Source organism: Dipteris shenzhenensis, chromosome 11, assembly GCF_047967505.1.
Source record: "Dipteris shenzhenensis isolate YYH24624 ecotype China chromosome 11, Dip_SZ_1.0, whole genome shotgun sequence".
In the NCBI taxonomy this organism is placed as follows: Eukaryota; Viridiplantae; Streptophyta; class Polypodiopsida; order Gleicheniales; family Dipteridaceae; genus Dipteris; species Dipteris shenzhenensis.
This window is the reverse complement of record NC_141606.1, coordinates 2530045-2557140: the sequence shown is the minus strand read 5'-3', so window position 1 is coordinate 2557140 and position 27096 is coordinate 2530045.

Below are 27096 nucleotides of genomic sequence, written 5' to 3'. Positions count from 1 at the left end.
AGAGTTAATTATCTTACTGACTTGACAATCATTGACCTGTGGCCTTAGAGCTATCCCACCAACCGTCGCTATCTCGTTAATCCGCCGTCCATGCAGTAAGCCAAACCCTATCCATTGTCATCTCTAATCTCCTCACTATCTCTCCTCTAATATCCCTCATTGATCGTAGCTCCCACACCATTGTCATCTCTAATCTCCTCACTATCTCTCCTGTAATATGCCTACATCAAAACATCTCTCCTCCATCCCTCCTTAATCTTCGCTCACTGCTTTCTGCTCCTCATTGATAAGATTTTCTAAAACTCTGACCATCTCTCTCACTCCCTCACTCCCTCGATTTTCATCTCTCTCCTCTCTCTTTGTGTCTCTCGTCTCCTCTCTCCCTCTCTTTCTCTCTTCTCTCTCTCTCTCTCATGAGTATGCTTCTCTCTCTGTGTGTGTCTCTCTCTCTCTCTCTCTCTCTCTCCCCTCTCCTCTACCCTCTCCCTCTCTTTCTCTCTTCTCTCTCTCTCTCTCTCCTCTCCTCTTCAGTTCCTCTCTCTCTCTCTCTCTCTCTCTCTCTCTCCTCTCCTCTCTGGCTAGTTAGGAACCTAGTGATGATTATGGTGTATAAGAGATAGAGAATAAGGATTTAGTAGGACTTGAGGAGGAGGAGAGAAGGAGAGACAAGACCAAGAGAGAGGTTATTAAAGAGATGAATTTTGCAAACATGGATGCATTGGTGAGAATGGGAGCCTCATTGAATGTGTTGTTTGTTGCTGGATAAGCACCTCAATATTTTCAATTTATTGCAGAGGAGATTCTAATCCTCTCTAATCCTAGCAAAGAGGTCTATGAAAAAGTGATGATGGACATAATAAGGTTGGATACAAACACTCTCATGTCTTCATACTTCAATGACACCCTTGAATCTAAGAAGCTAATCTTCATTTATTTTTTACAGTGTCATCATAACACAGTTAGTTACCTCTATCAGTACAAAGTCGAGTGTATATGCTTGATTCTCTCCTTTTGGTAATACTTATCAATAATGAAAAATCCATAACGAATGTTTGTACGTGGTTGCCATCTAAAAATTTTGACGACGTGTGAGTTGTCCTTATGGCATATTTCTGGAAGTAATGAACATTGCATACTCATTTTTAATGATGTGTTGATAGCTCTGCCAAATTGTAATTATTCTTCGTTGATGGTGCAGCTCGTATTGGAGTTTGTTATGTGTGGACTTGAAAGCTAGAGAATGTTCCTTTCTTAATTCGATGGCAGGCTATCATGGCATGGTCATACATTAAGTATACAATGAATATCAAGTACCCTATGCAGTATCATGCTAAGTATACTATGCAATATCCATGTTACGTTGTCTTATATATTATCATGATTGGCAGGTTTAAAAAAAGTTCATATATGCCATCGAGGTAGTGATGCACCGACACACAAGTGTGTTAACATCCATAGAGTGCAATTGCTGAATGGTAATCAGTAATGATTAGAGGTGATTACTCTTTATGATTTACTTCAATGGACAAGCTCATGGAGTTTGATCCCCAAATAGCCAAAGACCAATGTTTGCAAACAATGTGCATAGATTGTAGCTTCCAGCTAACACCCCAAGGCCAATGATTGTAAGCAATGTGAACATTCTGATCTACATCAATGTTTAGCCATGGAAGGAGTACAGCACAAACTTAGGGAGTTTGATCCCCAAATACCCCAAGGCCAAAGCGTCCAAGCAACATGCATAGTGGTATGTTCCAGCCACTAGGTTATCAGCTCCAGCTACCACGGTTGTATGTTCTAGTTGCAAGCTGTAGGCAGTGAAGTGTCTCACGGAAGTTAAGCCTCACCACTCCAAGTTTTGGGCCTCATACACGAGCTTTGAACCCTAAATGGCTTGAGGCATGAGGGCGCTCAAAGAGTTTGAGCCCCAAATAGCCTAAGCCTTGAAGGTGCGAGGCTATTACAAGCGCTATTTGGGAGCCGGTTAGGAACACCTCCTAATGCCAGTCCCAAGATAGTTTAAACCAAATTTAAAATTTTTTATTTAAGGGTAATTAATATATAAAGATGAATTTAATGAACTTTATTGTTTGTTTATAGGTGGAAGAGCAGGAGGAGCAACCCATGTTTGTGAACTGACACCTTCAAAAAGACTTACTGATGCTTTGTGAGAGTAAAGTGCTCCAAAATCATATCTTCCAATAATAGTGTAAGACACACCTCTAGGTGCACTTCTTTCTTCTTTAGTTCTTGATAGATCTCTTCTTTTGTGAGAGTATCAATGAAGTAAAAAGTGCTCCAAAATCATATCTTCCAACAATAGTGCAAGACACACCTCTAGGTGCACTTCTTTCTTCTTTAGTTCCTAATAGATCTCTTCTAACTTCATGGAAAAATATAAAAACTTAAACATAACTTAAAAAAATAAGACTTAAAATTAAAAAAAGAGATGTTATGCACAAGAAAATATTAATTCTCCCTAAAAGGAGATAAATTAACCTAATGTATTGAAAATGTAAGCTAAACTAATTTAAAATTTTCATAAATATGAGAAATTTGAAATTGTACTTTCTATATTTCAACACAAAATACATTTTTTTTCCAGTATATTTCATAAGTTTCAATTGAGAAATTAAACTAGTAAATTGAAAATGTAAGTGAAACTTATTTTGAATTTTAAAAAAGGCAAGAAATTTGAAATTCTAGTTTCCACAAGTTTGTCTTTTCACAAACTTTTCAAATTTCCACACATTTGTCTTTTCACACACCAAGAATAATAGTTTTGTTTGTGTAAGTTTCAACTAAATCACACACCAAGGTACATAGTTTTGTTTTCAAGTTTCCACACGTTTACATTTAGTCATTCCTATCTTCTCTTTAGTAGCCTCTAATCTCCTTCCTTGATCGTCCCCTCTACTCCTATATCCATATCCATTGTCGTCTCTAATCTCCTCACTATCTCTCCTCTAATATCCCTCATTGATCGTAGCTCCCACGTCATTGTAGTCTCTAATCTCCTCACTATCTCTCCTCTAATATGGCTCCATCAAAATATCTCTCCTCCATCCCTCCTTGATCTTCGCTCACTGCTATCTCCTCCTCATTGGTAAGATTTTCTAAAACTTTGTCCCTCTCTGTCACTCCCTCGCTCCTAGATTTTCATCTCTCTCCTCTCTCTCTGTGTCTCTTGTCTCCTCTCTCCCTCTCTTTCTCTCTTCTCTCTCTCTCTCTCATGAGTACGCTTCTCTCTCTCTCTCTCCCTCCCCCCCCTCTCCTCTACCCTCTCCTCTACCCTCTCCCTCTCTTTCTCTCTTCTCTCTCTCTCTCTCTCTCTCTCTCTCCTCTCCTCTTCTGTTCCTCTCTCTCTCTCTCTCTCTCTCTCTCTCTCTCCTCTCCTGTCTAGCTAGTTAGGAACCTAGTGATGATTATGATGTACAAGAAAGAGAGAATGAGGATTTAGTAGGACTTGACGAGGAGGAGACAAGGAGAGACAAGGACCAAGAGAGAGGTTATCAAAGAGATCAATTCTGCAACCATGGATGCATTGGTGAGAATGGGAGCCTCATTGAATGTGTTGTTCGATAAACACCTCAATATTTTTAATTCGTTGTAGAGGAGATTCTAATCCTCTCTAATCCTAGCAAAGAGGTCAATGAAAAAGTGATGATGGACATAATAAGGTTGGATACAAACACTCTCATGTCTTCATACTTCAATAACACCATTGAATCTAAGAAGCTAATGTTCATTTATTTTTTACAGTGTCATCATAACACAGTTACCTCTATCAGTACAAAGTCGAGTGTGTATGCTGGATTCTCTTCTTTTGGTAATACTTATCAACAATGAAAAATCCATAACGAATGTTTGTACGTGGTAGCCATCTATAAATTTTGACGATGTGCGAGTTGTCCTTATGGCATATTGCCAAAAGTAATGAACATTGCATACTCATTTTTAATGATGTGTTGACAGCTCTGCCAAATCGTAATTATTCTTCGTTGATGGTGCAGCTCGTATTGGAGTTTGTTATGTGTGGACTTGAAAGCTAGAGAATGTTTCTTTCTTAATTCAATGGCAGGCTATCATAGCACAGTGATACATTAAGTATACAATGAATGTTAAGTACCATATGCAGTGCCATGCTAAGTATACTATGCAATATCCATGTTATGTTGTCTTATATATTATCATGATTGGCAGGTTTGAAAAAAGTTCATATATGCCATCGAGGTAGTGGTGCACTGATAGAGAGGTGTGTTAACATCCACAAATTGCAATTGCTGAATGGTAGTCAGTGATGATTAGAGGTGATTAATCTTTATGATTTACTTCAATGGACAAGCTCATGGAGTTTGATCCCCAAATAGCCAAAGGCCAATGTTTGCAAAGAACGTCCATAGATTCTAGCTTCCAGCAAACACCCCAACGCCAATGATTGCAGGCAACATGCACATTCTAATCTACATCAATGAAAATAGCTGTGGAAGGAGTATAGCACAAACTTACGGAGTTTGATCCCCAAATACCCCGAGTCCAAAGCGTCTGAGCAACATGCATAGTGGTATGTTCCAGCCACTAGGTTATAAGCTCTTGCTACCATAGTTGTATGTCCCAGCTGCAAGCTATAGGCGGTGAAGTGTCTCATGGAAGTTAAGCCTCGCCACTCCAAGTTTTGGGCCTCGTACACGAGCTTTGAACCCCAAATGGCTTGAAACATGAGGGCGCTCAGGGAGTTTGAGCCCCAAATAGCCTAAGCCTTGGAGGTGCGAGGCTAACACAAGCATTATTTGGGAGCTGGTTAGGAACACCTCCTAATGCCAGGGTTATCCCAAGTGCTAAAAGAAAAAGGGTTGGTGCTCCCTTCAAAAGGTGACATGTATAAAAGGCCAAAGTGTTGACTTTGGTCTTAATTGTTGTTTGCAAAAGTTTGAATACAAGCTTCCTCTCCTCTTCCAAGAGAGTGTTTTGGGTGTTCCCTTGTTTCCATTGTAGTGCCCTTGTGTTTGCCACTCCATCCCCCTTCCCTCTTCCCTTCTCCTTCTCCTTCTCCCTCCCTTCTCCCCTCTTATCTCCCCTCTTTCCCTCCCCTGTTTCTCTCACGGAAACATATTACAACAATTCAGAGGTCGCTTGAGTGTGACACTTGCAGATGGCTTATGCTTTGCATTGCTCTCAATGGGGGAAGCTTGGAGTGGAGGCTCCATCGGCATCTCTTCAATGTCCCCACGACATGTGAGCCACTGTCGAGACCCACACATTTTTGGTGCTACTGCCAGGGAATGAAGGTATGCTTTTGCATTGCACTTGTCTTCCTTCGTAATCTACCCATTGCACAAGGCTTCAAGCTTAACATGGAGCTTTGTTAGTGGAGTTGTAGGAGATGAAAGAGTAAAGAAGTGAGAGTTTTTTTTGAAAAGGGGGGAAAACTATCATTTTTTGTTGGAAAGTCATTTTGGAGCATTTGATGCTTGCTTTTATGCTTTGTAGTGTTTTGTGTTGACAGCAGCTTAGTTTGTGAGATTGTTGAGTGTGTAATGTCCAAACACATAAAAAACAACAGAAATTATGATTCTTTCTGAATTTCAATGTTGTTTTGTGCGCTAGAACCCACCCCTCAAGAGATCTTGCATTTTGGCTTGCAAAAATTGTTTTTCCTTCAAGTTTTTTTCATTGTCTAGGTAGAGCAGGTCGTGTAGCATCCCCCTAGCATAAAAAACCAGAAGAAAAACTCAAGATCCACCAAAAATCCACAAAAGCAAGTCGGTGATGTAGTGCTCCACTATCCCCATGAGTCGGCACCATAGACCTATCCCATCGACTGGTGCGGTAGTAGTATCCTGTCGATCAAACCACATTCACCCGGTGTGTTAGCCATAACCCACCAATCTAACCTCTAACCACAGCCTAACGGCCTTGATTAAATGTGTGTCAGAGTTAATTATCTTACTGACTTGACAATCATTGACCTGTGGCCTTAGAGCTATCCCACCAACCGTCGCTATCTCGTTAATCCGCCGTCCATGCAGTAAGCCAAACCCTATCCATTGTCATCTCTAATCTCCTCACTATCTCTCCTCTAATATCCCTCATTGATCGTAGCTCCCACACCATTGTCATCTCTAATCTCCTCACTATCTCTCCTGTAATATGCCTACATCAAAACATCTCTCCTCCATCCCTCCTTAATCTTCGCTCACTGCTTTCTGCTCCTCATTGATAAGATTTTCTAAAACTCTGACCATCTCTCTCACTCCCTCACTCCCTCGATTTTCATCTCTCTCCTCTCTCTTTGTGTCTCTCGTCTCCTCTCTCCCTCTCTTTCTCTCTTCTCTCTCTCTCTCTCATGAGTATGCTTCTCTCTCTGTGTGTGTCTCTCTCTCTCTCTCTCTCTCTCTCTCTCCCCTCTCCTCTACCCTCTCCCTCTCTTTCTCTCTTCTCTCTCTCTCTCTCTCCTCTCCTCTTCAGTTCCTCTCTCTCTCTCTCTCTCTCTCTCTCTCTCCTCTCCTCTCTGGCTAGTTAGGAACCTAGTGATGATTATGGTGTATAAGAGATAGAGAATAAGGATTTAGTAGGACTTGAGGAGGAGGAGAGAAGGAGAGACAAGACCAAGAGAGAGGTTATTAAAGAGATGAATTTTGCAAACATGGATGCATTGGTGAGAATGGGAGCCTCATTGAATGTGTTGTTTGTTGCTGGATAAGCACCTCAATATTTTCAATTTATTGCAGAGGAGATTCTAATCCTCTCTAATCCTAGCAAAGAGGTCTATGAAAAAGTGATGATGGACATAATAAGGTTGGATACAAACACTCTCATGTCTTCATACTTCAATGACACCCTTGAATCTAAGAAGCTAATCTTCATTTATTTTTTACAGTGTCATCATAACACAGTTAGTTACCTCTATCAGTACAAAGTCGAGTGTATATGCTTGATTCTCTCCTTTTGGTAATACTTATCAATAATGAAAAATCCATAACGAATGTTTGTACGTGGTTGCCATCTAAAAATTTTGACGACGTGTGAGTTGTCCTTATGGCATATTTCTGGAAGTAATGAACATTGCATACTCATTTTTAATGATGTGTTGATAGCTCTGCCAAATTGTAATTATTCTTCGTTGATGGTGCAGCTCGTATTGGAGTTTGTTATGTGTGGACTTGAAAGCTAGAGAATGTTCCTTTCTTAATTCGATGGCAGGCTATCATGGCATGGTCATACATTAAGTATACAATGAATATCAAGTACCCTATGCAGTATCATGCTAAGTATACTATGCAATATCCATGTTACGTTGTCTTATATATTATCATGATTGGCAGGTTTAAAAAAAGTTCATATATGCCATCGAGGTAGTGATGCACCGACACACAAGTGTGTTAACATCCATAGAGTGCAATTGCTGAATGGTAATCAGTAATGATTAGAGGTGATTACTCTTTATGATTTACTTCAATGGACAAGCTCATGGAGTTTGATCCCCAAATAGCCAAAGACCAATGTTTGCAAACAATGTGCATAGATTGTAGCTTCCAGCTAACACCCCAAGGCCAATGATTGTAAGCAATGTGAACATTCTGATCTACATCAATGTTTAGCCATGGAAGGAGTACAGCACAAACTTAGGGAGTTTGATCCCCAAATACCCCAAGGCCAAAGCGTCCAAGCAACATGCATAGTGGTATGTTCCAGCCACTAGGTTATCAGCTCCAGCTACCACGGTTGTATGTTCTAGTTGCAAGCTGTAGGCAGTGAAGTGTCTCACGGAAGTTAAGCCTCACCACTCCAAGTTTTGGGCCTCATACACGAGCTTTGAACCCTAAATGGCTTGAGGCATGAGGGCGCTCAAAGAGTTTGAGCCCCAAATAGCCTAAGCCTTGAAGGTGCGAGGCTATTACAAGCGCTATTTGGGAGCCGGTTAGGAACACCTCCTAATGCCAGTCCCAAGATAGTTTAAACCAAATTTAAAATTTTTTATTTAAGGGTAATTAATATATAAAGATGAATTTAATGAACTTTATTGTTTGTTTATAGGTGGAAGAGCAGGAGGAGCAACCCATGTTTGTGAACTGACACCTTCAAAAAGACTTACTGATGCTTTGTGAGAGTATCAATGAAGTAAAAAGTGCTCCAAAATCATATCTTCCAATAATAGTGTAAGACACACCTCTAGGTGCACTTCTTTCTTCTTTAGTTCTTGATAGATCTCTTCTTTTGTGAGAGTATCAATGAAGTAAAAAGTGCTCCAAAATCATATCTTCCAACAATAGTGCAAGACACACCTCTAGGTGCACTTCTTTCTTCTTTAGTTCCTAATAGATCTCTTCTAACTTCATGGAAAAATATAAAAACTTAAACATAACTTAAAAAAATAAGACTTAAAATTAAAAAAAGAGATGTTATGCACAAGAAAATATTAATTCTCCCTAAAAGGAGATAAATTAACCTAATGTATTGAAAATGTAAGCTAAACTAATTTAAAATTTTCATAAATATGAGAAATTTGAAATTGTACTTTCTATATTTCAACACAAAATACATTTTTTTTCCAGTATATTTCATAAGTTTCAATTGAGAAATTAAACTAGTAAATTGAAAATGTAAGTGAAACTTATTTTGAATTTTAAAAAAGGCAAGAAATTTGAAATTCTAGTTTCCACAAGTTTGTCTTTTCACAAACTTTTCAAATTTCCACACATTTGTCTTTTCACACACCAAGAATAATAGTTTTGTTTGTGTAAGTTTCAACTAAATCACACACCAAGGTACATAGTTTTGTTTTCAAGTTTCCACACGTTTACATTTAGTCATTCCTATCTTCTCTTTAGTAGCCTCTAATCTCCTTCCTTGATCGTCCCCTCTACTCCTATATCCATATCCATTGTCGTCTCTAATCTCCTCACTATCTCTCCTCTAATATCCCTCATTGATCGTAGCTCCCACGTCATTGTAGTCTCTAATCTCCTCACTATCTCTCCTCTAATATGGCTCCATCAAAATATCTCTCCTCCATCCCTCCTTGATCTTCGCTCACTGCTATCTCCTCCTCATTGGTAAGATTTTCTAAAACTTTGTCCCTCTCTGTCACTCCCTCGCTCCTAGATTTTCATCTCTCTCCTCTCTCTCTGTGTCTCTTGTCTCCTCTCTCCCTCTCTTTCTCTCTTCTCTCTCTCTCTCTCATGAGTACGCTTCTCTCTCTCTCTCTCCCTCCCCCCCCTCTCCTCTACCCTCTCCTCTACCCTCTCCCTCTCTTTCTCTCTTCTCTCTCTCTCTCTCTCTCTCTCTCTCCTCTCCTCTTCTGTTCCTCTCTCTCTCTCTCTCTCTCTCTCTCTCCTCTCCTGTCTAGCTAGTTAGGAACCTAGTGATGATTATGATGTACAAGAAAGAGAGAATGAGGATTTAGTAGGACTTGACGAGGAGGAGACAAGGAGAGACAAGGACCAAGAGAGAGGTTATCAAAGAGATCAATTCTGCAACCATGGATGCATTGGTGAGAATGGGAGCCTCATTGAATGTGTTGTTCGATAAACACCTCAATATTTTTAATTCGTTGTAGAGGAGATTCTAATCCTCTCTAATCCTAGCAAAGAGGTCAATGAAAAAGTGATGATGGACATAATAAGGTTGGATACAAACACTCTCATGTCTTCATACTTCAATAACACCATTGAATCTAAGAAGCTAATGTTCATTTATTTTTTACAGTGTCATCATAACACAGTTACCTCTATCAGTACAAAGTCGAGTGTGTATGCTGGATTCTCTTCTTTTGGTAATACTTATCAACAATGAAAAATCCATAACGAATGTTTGTACGTGGTAGCCATCTATAAATTTTGACGATGTGCGAGTTGTCCTTATGGCATATTGCCAAAAGTAATGAACATTGCATACTCATTTTTAATGATGTGTTGACAGCTCTGCCAAATCGTAATTATTCTTCGTTGATGGTGCAGCTCGTATTGGAGTTTGTTATGTGTGGACTTGAAAGCTAGAGAATGTTCCTTTCTTAATTCAATGGCAGGCTATCATGGTACGGTGATACATTAAGTATACAATGAATGTTAAGTACCCTATGCAGTGCCATGCTAAGTATACTAAGCAATATCCATGTTGCGTTGTCTTATATATTATCATGATTGGCAGGTTTGAAAAAATTTCAAATATGCCATCGAGGTAGTGATGCACTGACAGAGAGGTGTGTTAACATCCACAAAGTGTAATTGCTGAATGGTAATCAGTGATGATTAGAGGTGATTAATCTATATGATTTACTTCAATGGACAAGCTCATGGAGTTTGATCCCCAAATAGCCAGAGGCCAATGTTTGCAAACAACATGCATAGATTGTAGCTTCCAGCTAACACCCCAAGGCCAATGATTGTAGGCAACATGCACATTCTGATTTACATCAATGAATACAGCCATGAAAGGAGTATAGCACAAACTTAGGGAGTTTGATCCCCAAATACCTTAAGGCCAAAGCATCCAAGCAACATGCATAGTGGTATGTTCTAGCCACTAGGTTATAAGCTCCAGCTACCACCTTTGTATGTTCTAGTTGCAAGCTGTAGGTGATGAAGTGTCCTGCAGAAGTTAAGCCTCGCCACTCCAAGTTTTGGGCCTCATACACGAGCTTTGAACCCTAAATGGCTTGAGGCATGAGGGCGCTCAGGGAGTTTGAGCCCCAAATAGCCTAAGCCTTGGAGGTGCGAGGCTAACACAAGCACTATTTGGGAGCCGATTAGGAACACCTCCTAATGCCAGGGTTGTCCCAAGATAATTTAAACAAAATTTAAAATCTTTTATTTAAGGATAATTAATATATAAAGATGAATTTAATGAACTTTATTGTTCGTTTATAGGTGGAAGAGGAGGAGGAGCAACGCATCTTTGTGAACTGACACTTTCAAAAAGACTAATTGATGCTTTGTGAGAGTATCAATGAAGTAAAAAGTGCTTCAAAATCAAATCTTCCAACAATAGTGAAAGATACACCTCTAGGTGCACTTCTTTCTTCTTTAGTTTCTAATAGATCTCTTCTAACTTCATGGAAAAATATAAAAAATCAAACAAAAATTAAAAAAAAGACTTAAAATAAAAAAGTGAGAATTTATGCAAAAGAAAATATTAATTCTCCCTAAAAGGAGATAAATTAAACTAATGTATTGAAAATGTAAGCTAAACTAATTTAAAATTTTCAAAAATGTGAGAAATTTCAAATTGTACTTTCTATATTCCAACACAAAATACATTTTTTTCTACTATATTTCGTAAGTTTCAATTGAGAAATTAAACTGGTCAATTGAAAATAAAAGTGAAACTCATTTTAAATTTTAAAAAAGGCAAGAAAATTTGAACAAGTTTCCACAAGTTTGTCTTTTCACAAACTTTTCAAAATTTCCACACATTTGTCTTTTCACGCCAAGGTTCATAGTTTTGCTTGTGTAAGTTTCAACTAAATCACACACACCAAGGTACATAGTTTTGTTTTCAAGTTTCCACACATTTACATTTAGTCATTCCTATCTTCTCTTTAGTAGCCTCTAATTTTCTTCCTTGATCGTCCCCTCTACTCCTATATCCATATCCATTGTCGTCTCTAATCTCCTCACTATCTCTCCTCTAATATCCCTCATTGATCATAGCTCCAATGTCATTGTCGTCTCTAATCTCCTCACTATCTCTCCTCTAATATGGCTCCATCAAAACATCTCTCCTCCATCCCTCCTTGATCTTCGCTCACTACTTTCTTCTCATTGGTAAGATTTTCTAAAACTCTGTCCCTCTCTCTCACTCCCTCGATCCCTAGATTTTCATCTCTCTCCTCTCTCTCTGTGTCTCTCATCTCCTCTCTCCCTCTCTTTCTCTCTTATCTCTCTCTCTCATGAGTATGCTTCTCTCTCTCTCTCTCTCTCTCTCCCGTCTCCTCTACCCTCTCCCTCTCTTTCTCTCTTCTCTCTCTCTCTCTCTCTCTCTCTCTCTCTCTCTCTCTCTCTCTCCTCTCCTCTCAGGCTAGTTAGGAACCTAGTGATGATTATGGTGTACAAGAAACAGAGAATGAGGATTTAGTAGGACTTGAGGAGGAGGAGAGAAGGAGAGACAAGGACCAGGAGAGAGGTTATCAAAGAGATGAGTTATACAAACATGGATGCATTGGTGAGAATGGAAGCCTCATTTAATGTGTTGTTTGGTTCTAGATAAACACCTCAATATTTTCACTTCATTGCAGAGGAGATTCTAATCCTCTCTAATCCTAGCAAAGAGGTCTATGAAAAAGTGATGATGGACATAATAAGGTTGGATACAAACACTCTCATTTCTTCATACTTCAATGACACCCTTGAATTTAAGAAGCTAATGTTCATTTATTTTTTATAGTGTCATCATAACACAGTTACTTCTATCAGTACAAAGTCGAGTGTGTATGCTTGATTCTCTCCTTTTGGTAATACTTATCAATAATGAAAAATCCATAATGAATGTTTGTATGTGGTTGCCATCTATAAATTTTGACGATGTGCGAGTTGTCCTTATGGCATATTTCCAGAAGTAATGAACATTGCATACTTATTTTTAATGATGTTTGACAGCTCTGCCAAATCATAATTATTCTTCATTGATGGTGCAGCTCGTATTGGAGTTTGTTATGTGTGGACTTAAAAGCTAGAGAATGTTCCTTTCTTAATTCAATGGCAGGCTATCATGGCACAGTGATACATTAAGTATACAAAGAATGTTAAGTACCCTATGCAGTGCCATGCTAAGTATACTATGCAATATTCATGTTATGTTGTCTTATATATTATCATGATTGGTAGGTTTGAAAAAAGTCCATATATGCCATCAAGGTAGTGATGCACCGACAGAGAGGTGTGTTAACATCCACACAGTGCAATTGCTGAATGGTAATCAGTGATGATTAGAGGTGATTAATCTTTATTATTTATTTCAATGGACAAACTCATGGAGTTTAATCCCCAAATAGCCAAAGGCCAATGTTTGCAAACAACGTGCAAAGATTGTAGCTTCCAGCTAACACCCCAAGGCCAATGATTGCAAGCAACATGCACATTCTCATCTACATCAATGAAAACAGCCAAGGAAGAAGTACAGCACAAATTTAGGGAGTTTGATCCCCAAATATGCCGAGGCCAAAGCGTCTAAGCAACATGCATAGTTGTATGTTCCAGCCACTAGGTTATAATCTCTAGCTACCACAGTTGTATGTTCCAGCTGCAAGCTATAGGTGGTGAATTGTCTCGCGAAAGTTAAGCCTCGCCACTCCAAGTTTTGGGCCTCGTACATGAGCTTTGAACCCTAAATGGCTTGAGGCATGAGGGCGCTCAGGGAATTTTAGCCCCAAATAGCCTAAGCCTTTGAGGTGCGAGGCTAACACAAGCGTTATTTGGGAGCCGGTTAGGAACACCTCCTAATGCCAGGGTTGTCCCAAGATAATTTAAACAAAATTTAAAATCTTTTTATTTAAGGATAATTAATATATAAAGATGAATTTAATGAACATTATTGTTTGTTTATGGGTGGAAGAGGAGGAGCAGCAACCCATGTTTGTGAACTGACACCTTCAAAAAGACTTATTGATGCTTTATGAGAGTATCAATGAAGTAAAAAGTACTCCAAAATCAGATCTTCCAACAATAGTGAAAGACGCACCTCTAGGTGCACTTCTTTCTTCTCTAGTTCCTAATAGATCTCTTTTAACTTCATGGCAAAATATAAAAAATTAAACATAAATTTAAAAAATAAGACTTAAAATAAAAAAGTGAGAATTTATGCAAAAGAAAATATTAATTCTCCCTAAAAGGAGATAAATTAAACTAATGTATTGAAAATGTAAGCTAAACTAATTTAAAATTTCAAAAATGTGAGAAATTTCAAATTGTACTTTCTATATTCTAACACAAAATACATTTTTTTTCTACTATATTTCATAACTTTCAATTGAGAAATTAAACTAGTAAATTGAAAATGTAAGTGAAACTCATTTTAAATTTTCAAAAAGGTGAGAAATTTGAAATTCAAGTTTCCACAAGTTTGTCTTTTCACAAACTTTTCAAATTTCCACACATTTGTCTTTTCACACACCAAGATTCATAGTTTTGTTTGTGTAAGTTTCAACTAAATCACACACACCAAGGTACATAGTTTTGTTTTCAAGTTTCCACACATTTACATTTAGTCATTCCTATCTTCTCTTTAGTAGCCTCTAATCTCCTTCCTTAATCGTCCCCTCTACTCCTATATCCATATCCATTGTCATCTCTAATCTCCTCACTATCTTTTCTCTAATATTCCTCATTGATCGTAGCTTCCACATCATTGTCGTCTCTAATCTCCTCACTATCTCTCCTCTAATATCCCTCCATCAAAACATCTCTCCTCCATCCCTCCTTGATCTTCGCTCACTCCTTTCTCCTCATTGATAAGATTTTCTAAAACTCTATCCCTCTCTCTCACTCCCTGGCTCCCTAGATTTTCATCTCTCTCCTCTCTGTTTGTGTCTCTCGTCTCCTCTCTCCCTCTCTTTCTCTCTTCTCTCTCTCTCTCTCTCTCTCTCTCTCTCTCTCTCTCTCTCCTCTCCTCTTTAGTTCCTCTCTCTCTCTCTCTCTCCTCTCCTCTCTGGCTAGTTAGGAACCTAGTGATGATTATGGTGTACAAAAAACAGAGAATGAGGAGTTAGTAGGTCTTGAGGAGGAGGAGAGAAGGAGAGACAAGGACCAAGAGAGAGGTTATCAAAGAGATCAATTCTACAATTATGGATGCATTGGTGAGAATGGGAGCCTCATTTAATGTGTTGTTTGTTGCTAGATAAACACCTCAATATTTTCAATTCGTTGTAGAGGAGATTCCAATTCTCTCTAATCCTAGCAAAGAGGTCAATGAAAAAGTGATGATGGACATTATAAGGTTGGATACAAACACTCTCATGTCTTTATACTTCAATGACACCCTTGAATCTAAGAAGCTAATGTTCATTTATTTTTTATAGTGTCATGATAACACAGTTACCTCTATCAGTACAAAGTCGAGTGTGTATGCTTGATTCTCTCCTTTTGGTAATACTTATCAACAATGAAAAATCCATAACGAATGTTTGTACATGGTTGCCATCTATAAATTTTGACGATGTGCGAGTTGACCTTATGGCATATTTCCAGAAGTAATGAACATCGTATACTCATTTTTAATGATGTGTTGACAGCTCTGCCAAATCGTAATTATTCTTCGTTGATGGTGCAACTCGTATTGGAGTTTGTTATGTGTGGACTTGAAAGCTAGAGAATGTTCCTTTCTTAATTCAATGGCAGGCTATCATGGCACAGAGTATACAATGAATGTTAAGTACTCTATGCAGTGCCATGCTAAGTATACTATGCAATATCCATGTTATGTTGTCTTATATATTATCATGATTGGCAGGTTTGAAAAAAGTTCATATATGCCATCGAGGTAGTGATGCACCGACAGAGAGGTGTGTTAACATCCAAAGAGTGCAATTGCTGAATGGTAATCAGTGATGATTAGAGGTGGTTAATCTTTATGATTTACTTCAATGGACAAGCTCATGGAGTTTGATCCCCAAATAGCCAAAGGCCAATGTTTGCAAACAACGTGCATAAATTGTAGCTTTCAGCTAACACCCCAAGGCCAATGATTGTAGGCAACGTGCACATTCTGATCTACATCAATCAAAACAGCCATGGAATGAGTACAGCACAAACTTAGGGAGTTTGATCCCCAAATATCCCAAGGCTAAAGCGTCCAAGCAACATGCATAGTGATACGTTCCAGCCACTAGGTTATAAGCTCCAGCTACCACAGTTGTATGTTCTAGTTTCAAGCTATAGGCAGTGAATTGTCTCGCGGAAGTTAAGCCTCGCCACTCCGAGTTTTGGGCCTCATACACGAGCTTTGAACCCTAAATGGCTTGAGACATGAGGGCGCTCAAGGAGTTTGAGCCCCAAATAGCCTAAGCCTTAGAGGTGTGAGGCTAACACAAGCCCTATTTGGGAGCCGTTTAGGAACACCTCCTAATGCCAGGGTTGTCCCAAGATAATTTAAACAAAATTTAAAACCTTTTTATTTAAGGATAATTAATATATAAAGATGAATTTAATGAACTTTATTGTTTGTTTATAGGTGGAAGAGGAGAAGGAGCAACCCATGTTTGTGAACTGACACCTTCAAAAAGACTTATTGATGCTTTGTGAGAGTATCAATGAAGTAAAATTTGCTCCAAAATCAGATCTTTCAACAATAGTGAAATACACACCTCTAGGTGCACTTCTTTCTTCTGTAGTTCCTAATAGATCTCTTCTAACTTCATGGAAAAATATAAAAAATTGAACATAAATTAAAAAAATAAGACTTAAAATACAAAAGTGAGTATTTATGCAGAAGAAAATATTAATTCTCCCTCAAAGGAGATAAATTAAACTAATGTATTGAAAATGTAAGCTAAACTAATTTAAAATTTTGAAAATGTGAGAAATTTCAAATTGTACTTTCTATATTCCAACACAAAATACATTTTTTTTGCTACTATATTTCATAAGGTTCAATTGAGAAATTAAACTAGTAAATTGAAAATGTAAGTGAAACTCATTTTAAATTTTAAAAAAGGCAAGAAATTTGAAATTCAAGTTACCACAAATTTGTCTTTTCACAAACTTTTCAAATTTCCACACATTTATCTTTTCACACACCAAGGTTCATAGTTTTGTTTGTGTAAATTTCAACTAAATCACACACACCAAGTTACATAGTTTTGTTTTCAAGTTTCCACATGTTTACATTTAGTCATTCCTATCCTCTCTTTAGTAGCCTCTAATCTCCTTCGTTGATCATCCCCTCTACTACTATATCCATATCCATTGTTGTCTCTAATCTCCTCACTATCTCTCCTCTAATATCCCTCATTGATCATAGCTCCCACATCATTGTCGTCTCTAATCTCGTCACTATCTCTCCTCTAATATGCCTCCATCAAAACATCTCTCCTCCATCCCTCCTTGATATTCGCTCACTGCTTTCTCCTCCTCATTGGTAAGATTTTCTAAAACTCTGTCCCTCTCTCTCACTCCCTCGCTCCCTAGATTTTCATCTCTCCTCTCTCTCTGTGTCTCTCGTCTCCTCTCTCCCTCTCTTTCTCTCTTCTCTCTCTCTCATGAGTATGCTTCTCTCTCTCTCTCTCTCTCTCTCTCCCCTCTCTCCTCTACCCTCTCCCTCTCTTTCTCTCTTCTCTCTCTCTCTCTCTCTCCTCTCTCCTCTTCAGTTCCTCTCTCTCTCTCTCTCTCTCTCTCTCTCCTATCCTCTCTGGATAGTTAGGAACCTAGTGATGATTATGGTGTATAAGAAACAGAGAATGAGGATCTAGTAGGACTGGAGGAGGAGGAGAGAAGGAGAGTCAAGGACCAGGAGAGAGGTTATCAAAGAGATGCAAATATGGATGCATTGGTGAGAATGGGAGCCTCATTTAATGTGTTGTTTATTGTGGGATAAACACCTTAATATTTTTAATTCGTTACAGAGGAGATTCTAATCCTCTCTAATCCTATCAAAGAGGTCAATGAAAAAGTGATGATGGACATAATAAGGTTAGATACAAACACTCTCATGTCTTCATACTTCAATGACACCCTTGAATCTAAGAAGCTAATGTTCATTTATTTTTTATAGTGTCATAATAACACAGTTACCTCTATCAGTACAAAGTCGAGTGTGTATGATTCTCTCCTTTTGGTAATACTGATCAACAATGAAAAATCCATAACGAATGTTTGTACGTGGTTGGCATCTATAAATTTTGACAATGTGCGAGTTGTCTTTATGGCATATTTCCAAAAGTAATGAACATTGCATACTCATTTTTAATGGTGTTGAGAACTCTACCAAATCGTAATTATTCTTCGTTGATGGTGCAGCTCGTATTGGAGTTTGTTATGTGTGGACTTGAAAGCTAGAGAATGTTTCTTTCTTAATTCAATGGCAGGCTATCATAGCACAGTGATACATTAAGTATACAATGAATGTTAAGTACCATATGCAGTGCCATGCTAAGTATACTATGCAATATCCATGTTATGTTGTCTTATATATTATCATGATTGGCAGGTTTGAAAAAAGTTCATATATGCCATCGAGGTAGTGGTGCACTGATAGAGAGGTGTGTTAACATCCACAAATTGCAATTGCTGAATGGTAGTCAGTGATGATTAGAGGTGATTAATCTTTATGATTTACTTCAATGGACAAGCTCATGGAGTTTGATCCCCAAATAGCCAAAGGCCAATGTTTGCAAAGAACGTCCATAGATTCTAGCTTCCAGCAAACACCCCAACGCCAATGATTGCAGGCAACATGCACATTCTAATCTACATCAATGAAAATAGCTGTGGAAGGAGTATAGCACAAACTTACGGAGTTTGATCCCCAAATACCCCGAGTCCAAAGCGTCTGAGCAACATGCATAGTGGTATGTTCCAGCCACTAGGTTATAAGCTCTTGCTACCATAGTTGTATGTCCCAGCTGCAAGCTATAGGCGGTGAAGTGTCTCATGGAAGTTAAGCCTCGCCACTCCAAGTTTTGGGCCTCGTACACGAGCTTTGAACCCCAAATGGCTTGAAACATGAGGGCGCTCAGGGAGTTTGAGCCCCAAATAGCCTAAGCCTTGGAGGTGCGAGGCTAACACAAGCATTATTTGGGAGCTGGTTAGGAACACCTCCTAATGCCAGGGTTATCCCAAGTGCTAAAAGAAAAAGGGTTGGTGCTCCCTTCAAAAGGTGACATGTATAAAAGGCCAAAGTGTTGACTTTGGTCTTAATTGTTGTTTGCAAAAGTTTGAATACAAGCTTCCTCTCCTCTTCCAAGAGAGTGTTTTGGGTGTTCCCTTGTTTCCATTGTAGTGCCCTTGTGTTTGCCACTCCATCCCCCTTCCCTCTTCCCTTCTCCTTCTCCTTCTCCCTCCCTTCTCCCCTCTTATCTCCCCTCTTTCCCTCCCCTGTTTCTCTCACGGAAACATATTACAACAATTCAGAGGTCGCTTGAGTGTGACACTTGCAGATGGCTTATGCTTTGCATTGCTCTCAATGGGGGAAGCTTGGAGTGGAGGCTCCATCGGCATCTCTTCAACGTCCCCACGACATGTGAGCCACTGTCGAGACCCACACATTTTTGGTGCTACTGCCAGGGAATGAAGGTATGCTTTTGCATTGCACTTGTCTTCCTTCGTAATCTACCCATTGGTTTCGGTGGGTTAGAGCATTAATGAGGGGGCCACGTGGCAGCCCCTCATGCAAGCCTACCTACCCCTTTCTTTCCTTCCACGCTTGGATTTGACTAAGGTACGGGATTTTTGACCTTTCCTTCCACGCTTGGATTTGACTAAGGTACGGGATTTTTGACGTACGATGGCTGTTCTCTCATTTTCACGCATTCCGAGGTCCCCTATTCATTTCTTCCTCTCTAAGGTACAGCTGTACGTAAGCAATAACCACAGCTGTACAGAATGAATTGGTTGTATGGGCTCTGCACGACTTCCAAGGTGCTCAATACCTGCTGTGCAGATCACCATTAATGCAGTACGGATTGCTTCTCTTGCTGTACGGACACATCTACACGTTTTCCAAGGTCCCTCAGCTATATACGGACCTGCTGGCACCCATTTCGAGGCAAGTCAATTGTTGTAGGGATGAATTTGTTGCTGCTGCTGCTGCACATTCATCAAGGCTTGTATGGTTGTTCTTCACGCTTTTCAAGGACAAGCTGCAGGTTGCAGGTGGACCTTGCCATGGCTGACTAGCTCTTTCTCTCTTGCCCTGGCCTCTTCACCAGTGAGCCTTGCTCTTCTCTCATTTTCTCAGCTCCCAGTCTGTTGGCTGTCTATAAAGACTGGCATCCACATCTAGCTGCTCCAAATTTTACATCCAATTTCAGTCCTGTTTTCCATTGGCTGTAGAAATCAGCTTGTTGTAACTTGTCCTGTATATGAAACTTTCCCGGCAAGTCCTTAGCATACATGTATACTTCCATGACCAAGAAGCTGTGCAAGGCTTCAAGCTTAACATGGAGCTTTGTTAGTGGAGTTGTAGGAGATGAAAGAGTAAAGAAGTGAGAGTTTTTTTTGAAAAGGGGGGAAAACTATCATTTTTTGTTGGAAAGTCATTTTGGAGCATTTGATGCTTGCTTTTATGCTTTGTAGTGTTTTGTGTTGACAGCAGCTTAGTTTGTGAGATTGTTGAGTGTGTAATGTCCAAACACATAAAAAACAACAGAAATGATGATTCTTTCTGAATTTCAACGTTGTTTTGTGCGCTAGAACCCACCCCTCAAGAGATCTTGCATTTTGGCTTGCAAAAATTGTTTTTCCTTCAAGTTTTTTTCATTGTCTAGGTAGAGCAGGTCGTGTAGCATCCCCCTAGCATAAAAAACCAGAAGAAAAACTCAAGATCCACCAAAAATCCACAAAAGCAAGTCGGTGATGTAGTGCTCCACTATCCCCATGAGTCGGCACCATAGACCTATCCCATCGACTGGTGCGGTAGTAGTATCCTGTCGATCAAACCACATTCACCCGGTGTGTTAGCCATAACCCACCAATCTAACCTCTAACCACAGCCTAACGGCCTTGATTAAATGTGTGTCAGAGTTAATTATCTTACTGACTTGACAATCATTGACCTGTGGCCTTAGAGCTATCCCACCAACCGTCGCTATCTCGTTAATCCGCCGTCCATGCAGTAAGCCAAACCCTATCCATTGTCATCTCTAATCTCCTCACTATCTCTCCTCTAATATCCCTCATTGATCGTAGCTCCCACACCATTGTCATCTCTAATCTCCTCACTATCTCTCCTGTAATATGCCTACATCAAAACATCTCTCCTCCATCCCTCCTTAATCTTCGCTCACTGCTTTCTGCTCCTCATTGATAAGATTTTCTAAAACTCTGACCATCTCTCTCACTCCCTCACTCCCTCGATTTTCATCTCTCTCCTCTCTCTTTGTGTCTCTCGTCTCCTCTCTCCCTCTCTTTCTCTCTTCTCTCTCTCTCTCTCATGAGTATGCTTCTCTCTCTGTGTGTGTGTCTCTCTCTCTCTCTCTCTCTCTCTCCCCTCTCCTCTACCCTCTCCCTCTCTTTCTCTCTTCTCTCTCTCTCTCTCTCCTCTCCTCTTCAGTTCCTCTCTCTCTCTCTCTCTCTCTCTCTCTCTCCTCTCCTCTCTGGCTAGTTAGGAACCTAGTGATGATTATGGTGTATAAGAGATAGAGAATAAGGATTTAGTAGGACTTGAGGAGGAGGAGAGAAGGAGAGACAAGACCAAGAGAGAGGTTATTAAAGAGATGAATTTTGCAAACATGGATGCATTGGTGAGAATGGGAGCCTCATTGAATGTGTTGTTTGTTGCTGGATAAGCACCTCAATATTTTCAATTTATTGCAGAGGAGATTCTAATCCTCTCTAATCCTAGCAAAGAGGTCTATGAAAAAGTGATGATGGACATAATAAGGTTGGATACAAACACTCTCATGTCTTCATACTTCAATGACACCCTTGAATCTAAGAAGCTAATCTTCATTTATTTTTTACAGTGTCATCATAACACAGTTAGTTACCTCTATCAGTACAAAGTCGAGTGTATATGCTTGATTCTCTCCTTTTGGTAATACTTATCAATAATGAAAAATCCATAACGAATGTTTGTACGTGGTTGCCATCTAAAAATTTTGACGACGTGTGAGTTGTCCTTATGGCATATTTCTGGAAGTAATGAACATTGCATACTCATTTTTAATGATGTGTTGATAGCTCTGCCAAATTGTAATTATTCTTCGTTGATGGTGCAGCTCGTATTGGAGTTTGTTATGTGTGGACTTGAAAGCTAGAGAATGTTCCTTTCTTAATTCGATGGCAGGCTATCATGGCATGGTCATACATTAAGTATACAATGAATATCAAGTACCCTATGCAGTATCATGCTAAGTATACTATGCAATATCCATGTTACGTTGTCTTATATATTATCATGATTGGCAGGTTTAAAAAAAGTTCATATATGCCATCGAGGTAGTGATGCACCGACACACAAGTGTGTTAACATCCATAGAGTGCAATTGCTGAATGGTAATCAGTAATGATTAGAGGTGATTACTCTTTATGATTTACTTCAATGGACAAGCTCATGGAGTTTGATCCCCAAATAGCCAAAGACCAATGTTTGCAAACAATGTGCATAGATTGTAGCTTCCAGCTAACACCCCAAGGCCAATGATTGTAAGCAATGTGAACATTCTGATCTACATCAATGTTTAGCCATGGAAGGAGTACAGCACAAACTTAGGGAGTTTGATCCCCAAATACCCCAAGGCCAAAGCGTCCAAGCAACATGCATAGTGGTATGTTCCAGCCACTAGGTTATCAGCTCCAGCTACCACGGTTGTATGTTCTAGTTGCAAGCTGTAGGCAGTGAAGTGTCTCACGGAAGTTAAGCCTCACCACTCCAAGTTTTGGGCCTCATACACGAGCTTTGAACCCTAAATGGCTTGAGGCATGAGGGCGCTCAAAGAGTTTGAGCCCCAAATAGCCTAAGCCTTGAAGGTGCGAGGCTATTACAAGCGCTATTTGGGAGCCGGTTAGGAACACCTCCTAATGCCAGTCCCAAGATAGTTTAAACCAAATTTAAAATTTTTTATTTAAGGGTAATTAATATATAAAGATGAATTTAATGAACTTTATTGTTTGTTTATAGGTGGAAGAGCAGGAGGAGCAACCCATGTTTGTGAACTGACACCTTCAAAAAGACTTACTGATGCTTTGTGAGAGTATCAATGAAGTAAAAAGTGCTCCAAAATCATATCTTCCAATAATAGTGTAAGACACACCTCTAGGTGCACTTCTTTCTTCTTTAGTTCCTGATAGATCTCTTCTTTTGTGAGAGTATCAATGAAGTAAAAAGTGCTCCAAAATCATATCTTCCAACAATAGTGCAAGACACACCTCTAGGTGCACTTCTTTCTTCTTTAGTTCCTAATAGATCTCTTCTAACTTCATGGAAAAATATAAAAACTTAAACATAACTTAAAAAAATAAGACTTAAAATTAAAAAAAGAGATGTTATGCACAAGAAAATATTAATTCTCCCTAAAAGGAGATAAATTAACCTAATGTATTGAAAATGTAAGCTAAACTAATTTAAAATTTTCATAAATATGAGAAATTTGAAATTGTACTTTCTATATTTCAACACAAAATACATTTTTTTTCCAGTATATTTCATAAGTTTCAATTGAGAAATTAAACTAGTAAATTGAAAATGTAAGTGAAACTTATTTTGAATTTTAAAAAAGGCAAGAAATTTGAAATTCTAGTTTCCACAAGTTTGTCTTTTCACAAACTTTTCAAATTTCCACACATTTGTCTTTTCACACACCAAGAATAATAGTTTTGTTTGTGTAAGTTTCAACTAAATCACACACCAAGGTACATAGTTTTGTTTTCAAGTTTCCACACGTTTACATTTAGTCATTCCTATCTTCTCTTTAGTAGCCTCTAATCTCCTTCCTTGATCGTCCCCTCTACTCCTATATCCATATCCATTGTCGTCTCTAATCTCCTCACTATCTCTCCTCTAATATCCCTCATTGATCGTAGCTCCCACGTCATTGTAGTCTCTAATCTCCTCACTATCTCTCCTCTAATATGGCTCCATCAAAATATCTCTCCTCCATCCCTCCTTGATCTTCGCTCACTGCTATCTCCTCCTCATTGGTAAGATTTTCTAAAACTTTGTCCCTCTCTGTCACTCCCTCGCTCCTAGATTTTCATCTCTCTCCTCTCTCTCTGTGTCTCTTGTCTCCTCTCTCCCTCTCTTTCTCTCTTCTCTCTCTCTCTCTCATGAGTACGCTTCTCTCTCTCTCTCTCCCTCCCCCCCCTCTCCTCTACCCTCTCCTCTACCCTCTCCCTCTCTTTCTCTCTTCTCTCTCTCTCTCTCTCTCTCTCTCTCCTCTCCTCTTCTGTTCCTCTCTCTCTCTCTCTCTCTCTCTCTCTCTCTCCTCTCCTGTCTAGCTAGTTAGGAACCTAGTGATGATTATGATGTACAAGAAAGAGAGAATGAGGATTTAGTAGGACTTGACGAGGAGGAGACAAGGAGAGACAAGGACCAAGAGAGAGGTTATCAAAGAGATCAATTCTGCAACCATGGATGCATTGGTGAGAATGGGAGCCTCATTGAATGTGTTGTTCGATAAACACCTCAATATTTTTAATTCGTTGTAGAGGAGATTCTAATCCTCTCTAATCCTAGCAAAGAGGTCAATGAAAAAGTGATGATGGACATAATAAGGTTGGATACAAACACTCTCATGTCTTCATACTTCAATAACACCATTGAATCTAAGAAGCTAATGTTCATTTATTTTTTACAGTGTCATCATAACACAGTTACCTCTATCAGTACAAAGTCGAGTGTGTATGCTGGATTCTCTTCTTTTGGTAATACTTATCAACAATGAAAAATCCATAACGAATGTTTGTACGTGGTAGCCATCTATAAATTTTGACGATGTGCGAGTTGTCCTTATGGCATATTGCCAAAAGTAATGAACATTGCATACTCATTTTTAATGATGTGTTGACAGCTCTGCCAAATCGTAATTATTCTTCGTTGATGGTGCAGCTCGTATTGGAGTTTGTTATGTGTGGACTTGAAAGCTAGAGAATGTTCCTTTCTTAATTCAATGGCAGGCTATCATGGTACGGTGATACATTAAGTATACAATGAATGTTAAGTACCCTATGCAGTGCCATGCTAAGTATACTAAGCAATATCCATGTTGCGTTGTCTTATATATTATCATGATTGGCAGGTTTGAAAAAATTTCAAATATGCCATCGAGGTAGTGATGCACTGACAGAGAGGTGTGTTAACATCCACAAAGTGTAATTGCTGAATGGTAATCAGTGATGATTAGAGGTGATTAATCTATATGATTTACTTCAATGGACAAGCTCATGGAGTTTGATCCCCAAATAGCCAGAGGCCAATGTTTGCAAACAACATGCATAGATTGTAGCTTCCAGCTAACACCCCAAGGCCAATGATTGTAGGCAACATGCACATTCTGATTTACATCAATGAATACAGCCATGAAAGGAGTATAGCACAAACTTAGGGAGTTTGATCCCCAAATACCTTAAGGCCAAAGCATCCAAGCAACATGCATAGTGGTATGTTCTAGCCACTAGGTTATAAGCTCCAGCTACCACCTTTGTATGTTCTAGTTGCAAGCTGTAGGTGATGAAGTGTCCTGCAGAAGTTAAGCCTCGCCACTCCAAGTTTTGGGCCTCATACACGAGCTTTGAACCCTAAATGGCTTGAGGCATGAGGGCGCTCAGGGAGTTTGAGCCCCAAATAGCCTAAGCCTTGGAGGTGCGAGGCTAACACAAGCACTATTTGGGAGCCGATTAGGAACACCTCCTAATGCCAGGGTTGTCCCAAGATAATTTAAACAAAATTTAAAATCTTTTATTTAAGGATAATTAATATATAAAGATGAATTTAATGAACTTTATTGTTCGTTTATAGGTGGAAGAGGAGGAGGAGCAACCCATCTTTGTGAACTGACACTTTCAAAAAGACTAATTGATGCTTTGTGAGAGTATCAATGAAGTAAAAAGTGCTCCAAAATCAAATCTTCCAACAATAGTGAAAGATACACCTCTAGGTGCACTTCTTTCTTCTTTAGTTTCTAATAGATCTCTTCTAACTTCATGGAAAAATATAAAAAATCAAACAAAAATTAAAAAAAAGACTTAAAATAAAAAAGTGAGAATTTATGCAAAAGAAAATATTAATTCTCCCTAAAAGGAGATAAATTAAACTAATGTATTGAAAATGTAAGCTAAACTAATTTAAAATTTTCAAAAATGTGAGAAATTTCAAATTGTACTTTCTATATTCCAACACAAAATACATTTTTTTCTACTATATTTCGTAAGTTTCAATTGAGAAATTAAACTGGTCAATTGAAAATAAAAGTGAAACTCATTTTAAATTTTAAAAAAGGCAAGAAAATTTGAACAAGTTTCCACAAGTTTGTCTTTTCACAAGCTTTTCAAAATTTCCACACATTTGTCTTTTCACGCCAAGGTTCATAGTTTTGCTTGTGTAAGTTTCAACTAAATCACACACACCAAGGTACATAGTTTTGTTTTCAAGTTTCCACACATTTACATTTAGTCATTCCTATCTTCTCTTTAGTAGCCTCTAATTTTCTTCCTTGATCGTCCCCTCTACTCCTATATCCATATCCATTGTCGTCTCTAATCTCCTCACTATCTCTCCTCTAATATCCCTCATTGATCATAGCTCCAATGTCATTGTCGTCTCTAATCTCCTCACTATCTCTCCTCTAATATGGCTCCATCAAAACATCTCTCCTCCATCCCTCCTTGATCTTCGCTCACTACTTTCTTCTCATTGGTAAGATTTTCTAAAACTCTGTCCCTCTCTCTCACTCCCTCGATCCCTAGATTTTCATCTCTCTCCTCTCTCTCTGTGTCTCTCATCTCCTCTCTCCCTCTCTTTCTCTCTTATCTCTCTCTCTCATGAGTATGCTTCTCTCTCTCTCTCTCTCTCTCTCCCGTCTCCTCTACCCTCTCCCTCTCTTTCTCTCTTCTCTCTCTCTCTCTCTCTCTCTCTCTCTCTCTCTCTCTCCTCTCCTCTCAGGCTAGTTAGGAACCTAGTGATGATTATGGTGTACAAGAAACAGAGAATGAGGATTTAGTAGGACTTGAGGAGGAGGAGAGAAGGAGAGACAAGGACTAGGAGAGAGGTTATCAAAGAGATGAGTTATACAAACATGGATGCATTGGTGAGAATGGAAGCCTCATTTAATGTGTTGTTTGGTTCTAGATAAACACCTCAATATTTTCACTTCATTGCAGAGGAGATTCTAATCCTCTCTAATCCTAGCAAAGAGGTCTATGAAAAAGTGATGATGGACATAATAAGGTTGGATACAAACACTCTCATTTCTTCATACTTCAATGACACCCTTGAATTTAAGAAGCTAAT